This window comes from Lagopus muta, chromosome 17 (genome assembly GCF_023343835.1).
Source record: "Lagopus muta isolate bLagMut1 chromosome 17, bLagMut1 primary, whole genome shotgun sequence".
In the NCBI taxonomy this organism is placed as follows: Eukaryota; Metazoa; Chordata; class Aves; order Galliformes; family Phasianidae; genus Lagopus; species Lagopus muta.
In genome coordinates this window covers 5,888,540-5,901,861 of record NC_064449.1, presented here as the reverse complement: position 1 = coordinate 5,901,861, position 13,322 = coordinate 5,888,540, and the positions used below count along the sequence as shown (strand labels likewise).

Genomic DNA, 13,322 nt, shown 5'->3' with positions numbered 1-13,322 from the left:
AGGGCAATTCCTGCAGCACAACGGATGCCCCCCCAGCTCATCCCCACCACTTCTCCCCCAACCCCAGCTAGAAGGACTCAAATCATCGCCTAATTTAGAAAAATGACGGGGAGACGCTTTTCCACTGACACAGTCACTACTGAAAATTTACTTCAAGGTTCATTGTTGGCAATGTCAAAAGTGATGAAAACCAATAAAAAGAACCAGCACAGCATGAATGTCTGGGTGACAGCATGTGGGGGGGGGGGGGGGGGAGGAGGGATGGGGGAAGGCGGCCCCAGCCCCCTCGCTGCCGCCTGAGCCTGTACAGATAAAAGGTAATTGAAATGTTAGTTCCATTAATATTTCAGCGTGCCCCATATCTGACAGCCGCGCTCCTTCAGCGTGCCCAGCCCTGTCTCTTTAGGGTGCTGCATGGCGAGGTTTCCCACAGCCATGGCGCTGTTGGGGTGCTGGGCAGGGCTGGGTGGCTCAGGGGGTGACAGTGGCTCAGGGTACAGTGCTATTTGGCACATGAGCTCACGGATATGTGGGCACACAGAAAAAGTTACACAAGCACATGGACATGTGGCCAAATGGGCACATGGGCACAGTTCCATGAGCACGTGGCACAGCTGGCACATGGCACAGGGGCACGTGGCATAGTGGTGCATGGTACATCCAACCTGGGATGTTCTGTGGTTGTCTGATTGTATATGGATACACGGCACAACTGGTGCACGGCACGCCAGCGAGTCACACGCCACGCAGACACCTCCCGCGTCCGACAGCTCTCACGTCTCCTAGCCTGACTCGCCCCATCCTCATTTATATCAAAGCATTACGCAAATTAAATTGTTTGCAAAGCACTGTCTGCATGTCTGCTTTATGCCTGCTTTGGGAAAACACGCCGCCGCCGAGGCTGTGCGGATGTGCCATTTTGTTGAGTTTTCCCTGTAATGCGTGTTCAAAGGCTGAGCCGGCCCCGCGCGCCCGCCATCAGCGCTGCGCCTGCCGCGAGCATCAAAGCGCCGTCAGATCCTGAGCCCGCCTGCAAGCACCTGACAGCAAACAGAGCGGGCCTGGAGCAGCGTGGGGAGGGTGTCTGCTGCTCTCACGTGCTCCAGCTTCAAGTCTGAAGGCTGCAGGTGGGCGCTGGGAGCTGGTGATGGGCGAGCGTGTGAGCAGGGCGGCTGCGCCGGGGGACAGCACAGGTCAAGTTACCCACTTGGCCATGTGACTTTCTGGCTTCTGCCACCCTCTGGCTCATGTCATCCAGTGGCTCTTGTCACCCATCAGCTCATGCCACCCCCTGGCTCATGTCACCCATCTACTTGTGTCACCCTCTGGCTCATATCGTTCACTGGCTCATGCCACACTCTGGCTCTCATCAATCCCTGGCTCACGTCACCCATTGACTTGTGTCATCCACTGACTCATGTCACCTACTGGGTTGTGCCACCCTGCAGCAGAAATGCTGAGTTACGGCTTGAACCAGTGATTGGGCACCTGGTGGGAAGGCAGGGCCAACCCAGGGAAGCTCAGGTGTATGCAATGTACCTGAGTGATCAGAAGGGATGGAGCCAGGATCCACCCCTTCCCAGATCTCATTTAAGGGTTGGCATTGGGGGTAAGGGGCTTTTGCTCGAGGTCTCTGTGCACTTGTGCCCTTCTGCCCTTCTGAAGGTAAGCAAGTTCTTCCCTTTATTTCTGTGCCTATGGCTGTTGCATTTGAGCAAATTCTTGCTTGCGGCAGCCTAGGGCTTTTCTGTTCCGCTGTTGTTGCTGTGCTTTCCATCATGTTGCACACCCATCAGGTCTTGCCACCCATCAGGTCTTGCCACCCATCAGTTCTTGTCACCTACCAGCTGATGTCACACACTGGCTAATGCCACACCCTGGATCTTGTCAATCCCTTGCTTGTGTCACCCGTTGGCTCATGCCACCCCACTCTCAGCTCTGCTCCTACTGCTCCCAATGCCATCGCAGCCCCAGGGCTCTGAGCAGCCCCGGCCAGAAAAGCAAACAAACCAAATAAACTCTCTCCACCAAATTGCTTCTCATAAATCCTCCACTCCCTGCCGTGCTCTGCAGAAAGTGCTTTTTCTTCCCAGCAGACAGGCAATGGCTGTGAATGGCCACATCCCACTGGCCCGGTGGCCCGGCGGGGACGTTTGTCACCGTCTGCAGGAGCAGCGACACGGGGAGAGCGGATGGGAAATCAATATGGAGACTGTGAGCTGCGGGACTCAGGGACCCGCTGCGCCAGGACCTTTTATTGAATTTGTGATCTTCCTCATTGTTCCTCTGCTGTTTTGTATCCCCTTCTTGTTTTTATGGTGCAGAATTGGATTTGACTCGATTTTCCTTCATATTGCGCTGCAGCCAGCCTGGCGCGGCAGCACCACGAGCCCCAGCCCTGTGGTGATGCTTTGGTCTCACCCTGGCACCTCCTGAGGTGATGGGGTTATTTGTGCTGGTAAAAATTGGATTAGAAGGCGAGAGAGCAATCGGGGACTGCTGAATTGCTAAGGCACTCTGTGCAGCAGGATCTGCTGCAGTTGTCTTGGTCCTGAGCCACGGTAATTGTATCCTATGAAATATTTATTCATTTTCATTTCAATTTCGTTTCCAACTTGTATTTCCTATAAAATGATGTGGAAGGGGAGGAAAAAAAAAAAAAACCATCCTCAGTGCATTTATCATCATAACAGGTTCCTTCCCAAAGCTTTCCCCAAAGTGGCACCGGCGGGCAGGACCACACAGTTCTGCTGTTCCTGCACCTCAAAGCGTTATCTATCATCGTGCTGGGGGGGCTGGGGTTGCAGAATCCAACACAGCCTCCAGCAAAATGCCCCAAATCCTCCATGCATCCCTGGGATGGCTGTAAGGGGATCACATCCACCAACGGGGCCGTAAATTCCGGGTGAAGACTGTATCATCTCCGTCCCCATCGATGTGAAAGTGTTTCCCCAGTTGTTATTATTTCCAGGCTGATCGCAGGCGCTGTCTGATAACAGCTGATTGCTTCTCCTCCCATTTGCATACAATAAATATCACCGTCAAAGCCTGCATGGGAGAGCTGAACCGCGCTCATGCCTTATTTATGAGAAATAAACACGAGATCAAGTTTGCATAATCAACACATCTTTAATTTGTGAGCTCTTCTACTTGGGTTTCGGGCTGCAATCAGACCCCATGTGTACGCGTGGCAATCAGGTTGGAAATGTCTTCATTAAGCGCCTGTCGCATCCCAGATCCCACTTTAAACTTCTGATAGGAAGCAGTGGAGTCACTGTTCTGGAGGTGCTCAAGGATGGTGGAGACGTGGCGCTGAGGGATGCGGTCAGTGGGCACGGTGGGGTGGGTTGGGCTTGGAGGTCTCAGAGATCTCTTCCAACTGTAACGACTCTGCTGTTCCATGACGGCCCAGTCCAGCAGTGGGCCGTGGCCGTGGTGTCCATTGGCTCCATCTCCTCAGCTCTGGTGCTGAGATCCCATACGTGCTCCTGAGAAATTCCCTTTGCTGCTGTTAAAACCGATTTTTACTTTGCTATAATTTGTCGATCTTCACTTCCTTCTGCATGCTAATATATGCAAAAAAAACACCGGGGCTCCTATTAAAATGCCATGCAAATCTAATGAAATTAATGTTGGCAACAAATATTACCTAATGGAAGAGCCTCCAGGAGGAAAGAAAAAAAGAGTGCAAATATATATTTGCACATATTTAAAGGACTCTGTCAAGTATTTTAGCTTCGCAGTTTAGGTTTTATTAAAAAGGAGGGGGAGGAAACGCCGAGTGTTTGCTGAGCCCAACATGAGCAGAAGGGCTTTCATGAATTATATTTTTAATTTCAATGAAAACTGTTGTTAATATAATTGAGAGCCTCTCGGCTATGCTTGTGGAGAGGAGCCTGGGGTAGAGGTGGGAGTGAGCCCTGGAAAATGTAGTGAGTCCATTCATTCAGTGAGCAAGGCACAGGGCAAGAACCTCGAACAGTGGGCATCCCATCCATGGAGCATCCCACTCAGTGAGCTTCCCATCCACAGAGCATTCCATCCATTGAGCAATCCATCCACTGTGCATCCCATCCACAGATTATCCTATCCGTGAGCATGGCGCAGCATGGCACACCCTCCGCGAGGCAACAGCTTCACAGGTTCCCTTTTGCTGGACACTGGGAGCAGTGACAAAGAGCCATCCCTGGATGGGGACACCCAATTACATGTCTATTAATGTACATGTTAATGCTCTAAAGCTATCCAGCAATGACAGCTTATTATAAGCTTATCTTTCACAGAAGGATACTCCTTCTTGTGTGCAATTACAGCAGCTACTACTAATTCCTCTTTAAAGGAGTCCTGGCAGGTAATAGCTGCCCCTAAATTTAAGATTTGCAGTTAAAAAAAAAAAAACAAAAAAAAACCATAAGACCTTCATGCAAATATTCTCATTAATTATTTTGTGTTTGGAGAGTTTTCAATTTCAATTTGCACCAGGCACAGCACGTGCTTCCAACCCAGGTTCCTTCACGGCTCTGAGATCCCACCAAACATCTCTGCAAAACTCATTTTCATCAAACACTCTGCATCAAGCCCTTTCTCACAGTGCTGCTGTCACCCCTCCATGCAGTGTCCCCACTGTAGTGGCTCCCATCCACAGGACTCCTGAGCAGAGTCTCTAAAAATGGGATGGTGCAGGAGGGGACTGTGCACCCACACAGCTGGGCTTGGTGGCTGCAGCGAGCAGTAATAATAGATTTTATGATCCATAAAAGCCAACTTTAATGCTTGTATCTGTGGTGTAATGGCATTAAATGCTACTGGCGGGCAGCCATCCTGTCTGCCAAGGAGAGGGCCTGCTGGTGTGCTCTGCTTCCCTGTGCGCTGCTGTTGTACCCACAGAAACAGACACAGACTGGAGGGAAACCTGCTGCTGTGTGCTGGGCTCTGGGAGCCTGCTGGTGAAAGGTTCCCATCCCCGTTCCCATCTCATCCATGTCTTCATCCCCATCCCCATTCCCATCCCCATTCCCATTCCCCATCTCCATCCCCATCCCCATCTCCATCCCCATCCCTGCCTCCATCCCCATCCCTGTCTCCCTCCCCATCCCTGTCTCCATCCACCATGCAGCCGTTCCCTGGAAATCTGGATGCAGATCCCACATATACGTATTACGTGCACCTCTACATACAAAAATAGGACGTTCACATCTATGTTTTTATACTAACACAAAGTTCATTTTTAACCATTTCCAAAACCAGAGGCAGAATCCTCTCTGGAAGCCTCCATGAGCAGCTCTGAGCCTCGGAACTGATTCATGGCTTCCAGCTTGTCCAGACCTGGCCCCCATGGGCTGAACTCTGTTTTCATTTTGAAAACCAATATCATCCTGCTCTCACCCATTTCTCTTCCCAAGTCCGAAATTGCCCAAGCGGTACCCGCTCAGCTTTTCCAGGAAGGATTGTTCAATATTTCTCCCAGAGCCATGGGATGGCTGATGTTGGTGAGCGCATTAAACAGAGGTATAAATTTGTAATGAGAGCCCTGAAATGAATGGTTCTTATCATTTATGGATGGAATAATTAAAGATACTGTACTTGAAGGTTTTACATGGGACTGTAAATGGTGATCTCGGTGAGGGAGGGGATGAGAAGAGTCAAAGCAGCATCTCTTGGCCCAGGTGACAATGCTGCTGGTGGCCAAGGAGACATCCCAACCTCTACCTGTGGTCCCCTTGGATGGCTCCCGAGCTGGGGGGTCCAGCCATGGGGCTCGCCATGGGGCACAGCAGGGAGCACCCCCAGCACGACCCCAAGCCCCCAGCACCCTGTCACCCGTCCTATTTTAACTCCAATCATCTAAAATACTGTCACCATGGCAACCGCTGCAGGTGAGACTCATTACAGTTAATCCTCTAATTACTAACTACCTCTTCAATCAGTTGTAATTACTTTGGGGACACAGTTAACCTCTCATTAGAAACGCATGGCCACGTTTTACCAAAAGCACAAACAGTGACATGCCTAGTAATTTAGCACCAAGGCACTCAAGGCCACTCGCTGCCTTTTATGCCGCCACAATCTCATCCCTGTCATTAACCAGGAATGGTTGTCATGACAATTAATCATTCAATCCCTCATCAGCAACTTTTGCCAAATGTCACCCTGCTCTTGATCAAATGAGAAGGGAAAATTAAATGAATCCATTCAGCATCCTGGCGTTTGGTCCTGTTTTGTTTTTTTTTACACTGGGTTTAGTGGGGAGCTTGGAGATGGTCGGGCCACGCTCCTTCACCCCACTTTGGTCAGCTGTGCCAGGGCTTGGGGGCAGCGGGTGCCACTGAGCAGCCCCTAAAGGTGAGGGTCCCTCTGTGACCCTTGGGGCTTCATGACCTCGTCACAGCAGGGCCATCACCAACGATGGAACATCGCCAGCTTCTGCTACAGCCAGCCACATGTGACACCCCTAGATGGGACACCCCCAGATGTGACACCCCCAGATGTGCTGCGGTACCTTGGCCAGCACTGGGTTAAAGCTGTTAAGCTTCCTGACCGCAGTGCTGCTCCTCTGCTGTGCCCCAATTTTGCAAACAATCCTATCTCCAATCATTTTCCTTTTAAACCTGTAATTAGCTAGAAGTATTTGCTGCATGCAAATCCCAGTCCTTAATTGCCAGCGCTAACCTTGAGCTGCGCCAGAGCTCCTGGTGGCATGGCCTCATCCCCTTCCCCATTCCCATCCCCAGCCCATCCCTGTCTCCACAGCTTTCCCAGATCCCAGTGGCCACCAGCTATGCACCAGTTGCCCAGCTCCAGGGTAAAGACTTGGAAACCTTGGAAGGGACATGTGCCCAGACATTACTGCATCAGACCCTGCTTGGCATGTAGGACTTGTGCCCAGGGATCCTGCCCTCCTCTTCCTCATTCCCAAGGGTTTTATACCCAAAAAAGCGAGGTAGCCATTCAGTGGCATGGCTGTGTTTGGAGCAGATGTGCATTGGCCCTGGGGCTGGCTGCTGGCCAAGGGTAGCTCCTGCAGCACCCAATTGCATTGCCCCAAAGCCATGGTTCATCCCAAGTGAGTTTTCACGGCTGGGGGATGGCGTGACATGGTTTTTTAGGGGATATGATCTGTCAGACCGGAGGTTGCGGCAGGCTGGGGAGCGCTGAATTCATTCCGCCTAATTACCAGGGAAGGGGGGAAGTTTCACTGCGACTCAATTATAGGAAATTGTAAAATCGCATTAGGAAAGTTGGCATTTAAAGGCTGATGCGTTTGGACAGTGCGTCTCTCTCTGACTCAGGGAAATTGATTATCCGTCAGAGGGCCGCGCGGCGAGCACGGCGGGTGCTGCGTGCGCTGCTCCCACTGCACGCACTGTGTGCGCTGCATGCACTGCATGGGGCCGTGCCCTGTGCTGGGGCCACGCTGCTCCCATGGGGCTGTGGTGAGCCAGCACAGCTCCGTGCTTTCATAGCCTCAGTTGTGAATTCCTGCCCTGTTTGCTCACACGTGCGTGCAGCCGCCTGAGTGATCCCATCTGCTGCCCAAAGCCCCCAGCACTGGCACCGGTGCATGCCTCATTGGGTCATTCTAGTTGGGTGCAAGGTGGATGACAGATCTCATTCAGCATCACCTATGACAGCCCCAAATCCCATCCCATCTCATCCCTGTCCCATTCCTATCCCATCCCCACCCTCACCCCTACCCCCATCCCCATCCCCACCCGTCTCCATCCTCATCCCATCCCTTAGTGCCACAGCTTTGGGCATCATTGGCACCTGAGCCTCCTTCCCATCAAGCTTCTGATTAATTCCCAGAAATCTGCAGTGCGCAAATGAATAATAATACTGATGAATGCTAATTGGTGAGCTGCGTCCTGACTAATTGATTTGTCGGCACGGTGGCACAGAGGGGCTCTGTTAACATTGCATGCCCCGCTGGACCTAGGACTGAGGATGAGGGAGTTCCCACATATGAGGATCACACATCTAATATTGACCTGAAGACTAGATGGGACTGAAAGGATGCTTGCTGGGGAGGGCACGATGCTGCTGCCCTGCCACCGACAGCTCCTAGCAGCTCCAGGCTGCCTGTATGGCCAGGGAACATGGTTGAAGCTAAAACCTCTCAAAATGCTATGATTTCACCCAGTGTGGTCTTGGGGGTTGTTTTTATTTGTTTTTGTTTTCCAGGGTGACAAACATGGGAATACAGGGTAGAAGGGGAAGAAGTTTGTCTTCAAGGGATACCCCAGGGATGTTCCAGGAATGCCTTAGGGTGCTCCAAGGATGCTCTGGGGATGCTTTGGGGATATGCAGTGATGCTCTAGGGATGCTCTGGAGATTCTCTGGGGATGTGCAGTGATGTTCCAGGGATGCTCTGGGGATAATCCCGGAAACACCAGCAGCCAGCACCACCTTGTTGCTTCTGTACTGCCAAGAGGGATCTGCTGGGAGCAGGGATGGTGCAAGGAGGCCCCATTTCAGCCCCTGCTGTCAGAATGAGTGTGGACAGCCCCTGCTAGAAGGGGACAGTCAGAGAAGTCAGGGCTGGGATCCAGCCCCTCTCCCATCCTAGGGGTGACATCCCCAGGGCTGGCAGTTCCCAGATCCAGACACTGTCTCCCACAGAAGGGGGGCTTGTGGGATCCCCCCCCCCCCACTTGTTGCTGCTGAGCTCTGCCTGCAGGAGCAGGGCTGGAGCTCCGCCGCTCCCTTTCTCTCTTCAATTCTTTATGGCACTGCATCTTTAATAGCTTTACAGAGCCCATTTAATGTGCTCCGAGACATGAAGTGCTGTCTAATCAGCACATTTAGGAGAATTGCCCACATCCTGGTCTCTCTGCCATAAAACAGTGCCCACAGAAGCATCTGTAATTAATGCTTTTTTCGCTCACTCGCTCTCTCTCCTCCTGAATCAATTTATAAAGCACGGACTTCCTCTGAGCTGGAGCTTTTAGGCTGTTTTACTCCAGCATCCGAGGTGACTAGGCAGCACTCGTCAATTAAGCAGCTGTGTATAATGGATGCTTCAGAGTAAAAAACAGTCTGATTCCCAGAAATGATCAATGCGTATTTTTCTCACAAAAACACACGCTCACACGCACACACACTGGGCTCTTCCCCTCCGAGGGTTGAAAGAGGCCACCAAGAAAGGAAAAAGAAGGGGGGTGGGGACTGGGTGCGAAAAAGCAGCTTTTTTCTCCTGCCTTTGAAAGGTAAAAGATAAAACAGGGTGAGAATTAGGGACAGGGCTAATTGCTATAATCCGCCTAATCGCCTGGCGGAGGTGGAGACCTGCTTGCTGTCACCTGGAGCCACGTGAGGTCCCCAGGAGAAGGAGCTGAGCGGATGGCAAGGGCTGGCCATGGGGGCAGGTGGGGGCTGTGCCAGGGCCCTGAGTTATTCATCATCCCCGTCCCATCCCAATCTCCATCCCTATTTCATCCAATCCCATCCCCATCCCATCCCTACCCCCATCCCTATCTCTATCTCATCCCATCCCCACATCCCACCCAGTCCATTTTCCCCCTGGGGCTGCCCAGAGAAAGTTTGCACATTTTATGGTGTGAGCCAGAGCCAGCTCCTAATTGAGAACAAGCAAATAAAAAGGGAGAGGAAGGCTCCTTCCTTCCCATCTGAATGGCAGAGGAATAAACAGGCGCTGCTTTTGTGCCTCCCATTTGATTTTGGGATACTTCAAAGCTGCCCTGCTCCCACTGTATAGGGGCCAGCTGCATTTGCTCTTTTTACACTGGGATCAAAGCCCCACAGCAGGGGGACACCCATAAATGCTTGTAAAGCTCAGCAGTGCATGACGCCAACCCTGGCCCCCTCTGCTCCCATAGAAGCCAAACCCACACTTGGCATTACCTCCAACCCATGAACTCAATGCCAGAGACGTGATGTGTGCCACTGTATGGGAAATTGCTGCCCAAGAGAAATGAATGTAGCATCTCAGGTACCAGCAGGATGGGTGCACAGATGGAGGGTTCCCAGTCCTTTTTCCTTGGTTTCCAAATTCTTTCTAATAAATCCTTCCCGGGTCTGAAGCCTCCAGAGCCCAACCTCTTGCTCGCCCCGACCTTTGTTGTGCTGGGGATGCTGGTGCCTCTGCCTCTGTCTGCCCTCTGCTCTGAGCCTCCATAACCGGATTTATGGCTGAAGGCTGGAATATATCACATGGGGACGGAGCTGTTCGTATGCTGTATACATCTTCATTCATCTTCCTGCTGCGTTCGCAGTGCCCGAGATGTCGGGAAGGCAATCCCACGTCCAAACAGGATGGGATGGGGCTGGGCTCCTTCCACCTCCTGATCCCATTGGAATAAACTGGGGATAGTGGGGCTGGATCCAGTGGGATGGGCATAGATGGGCAGGAACAGAGACAGACAGATAGGGGCGGGCAGCGCATGGGCAAGGCTGGGAATGGCTGGGCAGGATGCAGAATCGTAGAATAATTAGAGTTGGAAAAGATATCTAATGAGCAAGGATGGGCAGAGCACGGGCAGGAACAGGCAGAGACAGGCAGGGATGGGAAGGGCATGGGTAAGGAAGGGGAAGGATGGGCAAGGCATGGGCAGAGAAGGGAAGGACGTGGGTAAGGAAGGACATGGATGGACAGGGCACGAGCAGGACATGGGCAGAGCATGGGTTCCTTCACGCCATGTCAGCCTCTCCCACCGCCGCCGCCTCTCCAGAGGTCGCGGATCAGCTGTAATGACTCTTGAAGTCTGAATTTGTTTGCCTGAGGCAGTCTGCTGAAAATTAATATGCACAGTGGCGGGATCCTTCTTATCCAGCACGGATGTCATTTCAGGAGCGGTTTGAGTGAGGGGAACATAAACCAAAGCTGAGCATATCTGACACGGGAGCGGCGCGGGAGACAATGCTCTTATCAAGAGGAGAGACACCAACAACCGGGCTTTATACATTTTTAATAAATCATTTTAAATTCTTGACTGTCAAGAGAATCGAATCAGGTGGAAGGGAAATTCACCGGCATCCCTGTTCTGTCTCGGCACGGTCCTAAGCAGGGCCCCAGGACACAGGTTGTGGTGGAGGTAATCTGCCATCCAGTGTCCTGGGGACCCACTCAGGACTGTGCTCTGTCAAGTCATCTCCCCACACATATTGGGGTTACTGGTGCCAAGTGCTGGTGCCCCCATGGAAAACGTGCCAGGTGATGCGTGGCTGCTTGGGAGATAATGCAGGCTGCCCCAGGACCCGGCTGGAAGAGAGATTTGTTGCAGATGAATAACTCACAGCATCTATAAATAAACCAGGGGGGTGGGAAAGAGAAAAGGACAAACACAGGGCACATGAGCTTCTGCCTCTTTGACCCCCAGCACCCCGGTGCCAGCACGGAGATGCCTTGGGATATGGAGCCTGGATGTAGATGTGCATCCTGCAGTGTCTCCTTGCTCAGATTGGGGTTTTCTGTACCCTGAAGCAGACCTTGGGCTGACCCCTGCTGCTTGTGGTGCTGCTGGGGCTCAGCAAAGGACAAGATGGGAGTGGTTTCTCTCCTTGGGCTCTGCACTAGGCCATGCTGGGGACATTAGGGATGCTGTGGGTGCTGGGGAGCAACCCCATGGCTGAATGGGAAGTATAGGGCAGCAAATCCCCCAGTTGGGGGAAAGCCCTGCTCCTGCCCTGCTTTTTCCTTTTCCTCCTCCTTATTCCTCCTCCTTCATCCTCTTCCTCCTCCTCTTCCTGCTCTTTTCTCATCCTCCTCTTCCTCCTCCTTCATCCTCTTTCTCCTTCATTCTTCTCCTCCTATTCCTCCTCCCCCCTTCATCTTCCTCCTTCATCCTCCCCCTTCTCTACCTCCTTCTCCTCCTTCTCCCCATTCCTTCTCCTTCACACTCAGCTGCCCCATGGCCATCTCCCCTCCATTCTCAGCTCTCCATTTTCTTCCCCAACAGATGTTGGTGTCTCTCCTCTGAAGAGCATTTGAATGCTGAAATCTCTCTCAGTCCCCAAGACCAGCAAGCAAAAAGCTTGACATTTCCCATCAGCATCAACGTCACTCGCCCCAGTGCCCCACACGGCCTGCTGCCATCCACCCAGCATCAACACCACCTCTGGGATGGAGACAAGGTGATGGCACTAGAATGCCACCACCCATCATCCCCCTGCCCCCTCCCTGCCCTACAGCCACAGACCTTTTGCTATCAGGGGGCTGAACTGGTGTCCTTTGAAGATGCTATTGGAAATGAATGGGAATGCTTTTCCCTGGGGATAGAGATGTTTTCTGCCTTGGGATGTGCATGTGTATGGATAGACAAGACTTGGAAAGGGCTGTCCCCCAGGCAAAGGACCCCAAGCGTCCCCCCTGCAGCAAAACAGGGAGCAAGGATCCCTCAAAGCATACAAAGTGGATGCGACCCTATTAAAGTTGCCAGGTGGCACAGGGGTGGGTGCTGCCCTCCCATAACGAGGTGCATTAATTAACGAGAGGGAAGCACAGCCCACCCCTGGTGTCCTTCAGCCTCTCCTTTGTGTCCGGGAGGACTCTGAGCAGGGCAGGAGCCAGCGATCCCAAATATCGATGCCGGCCCCAATCAATGCTATCTCCTTTTTCCATGCCCATGAGCTCATTGATTTTTTTTTTGTTGTTACCTCTCTGTTTATGTAATGTCTGAACTTTGCACAACTGAACCGTTTAATGTGCAGAAAAGAGCCCTGTTGCCATGAAAACGGACCTGCAAATGACAGCATGAATGCTGAGATATCCCTGTTTTATTGGACCATACTGAATGTATTTTAACCTTGATAAGTCAATAACTTTTCGTACAAAAGGAACCAAAGCAGATAGGCTTTCAGAGCCTTGAATGCATTTAAACCAGAGAGTAATGGCCCGGTTTTAATCCCCTGGAAATCTTTCTCATTCTGAGGGCCACTCATTTCCCGAGCAGACTGACATTTTGGTCAAAGAATTACAGCGCGTATTTGTCACAATGAGAGATGAAAACGCTCAGCCCTTCGGATTGCTCGCACCAGTCAGAAATAATGATATTAAATTAAAGGGACACTGTCAGCTCCCTGATCACGGGGCTGTGCACCTCGCCATGAGATCAGCCTCGCGCAGATGGGATTTAGGGCTTTGGGCTCCGCCGCCGATCCGGCCGATGCATTATTTATTTGTGCTGAGGCTGAAGGACTTTCAGAAATCTCTCTCCTTTGGCAGCGGTGGCACAAAAGCGCTCCTGCTCCGGAAAAAAGAAAATGAATTACGTAGATATATTTTAAAAAGGATGTAAATGAAGAGGTCAGAACTAATGGCATCATGGAATTCCCACCCCTCGGAGCCAGCCAACGGTCCCCTCATA

General features: G+C 51.8%; 1 long non-coding RNA gene across 1 annotated transcript; it reads left to right on the top strand.

Moving 5' to 3' along the window:
* The first annotated feature begins 1,595 nt into the window (after positions 1-1,595).
* Positions 1,596-3,138, top strand: LOC125701736 (uncharacterized). Its single transcript, XR_007380348.1, has 2 exons — positions 1,596-1,665; positions 2,097-3,138. It is a non-coding gene; the product is annotated as an uncharacterized LOC125701736 (long non-coding RNA).
* Positions 3,139-13,322: the final 10,184 nt, after the last annotated feature.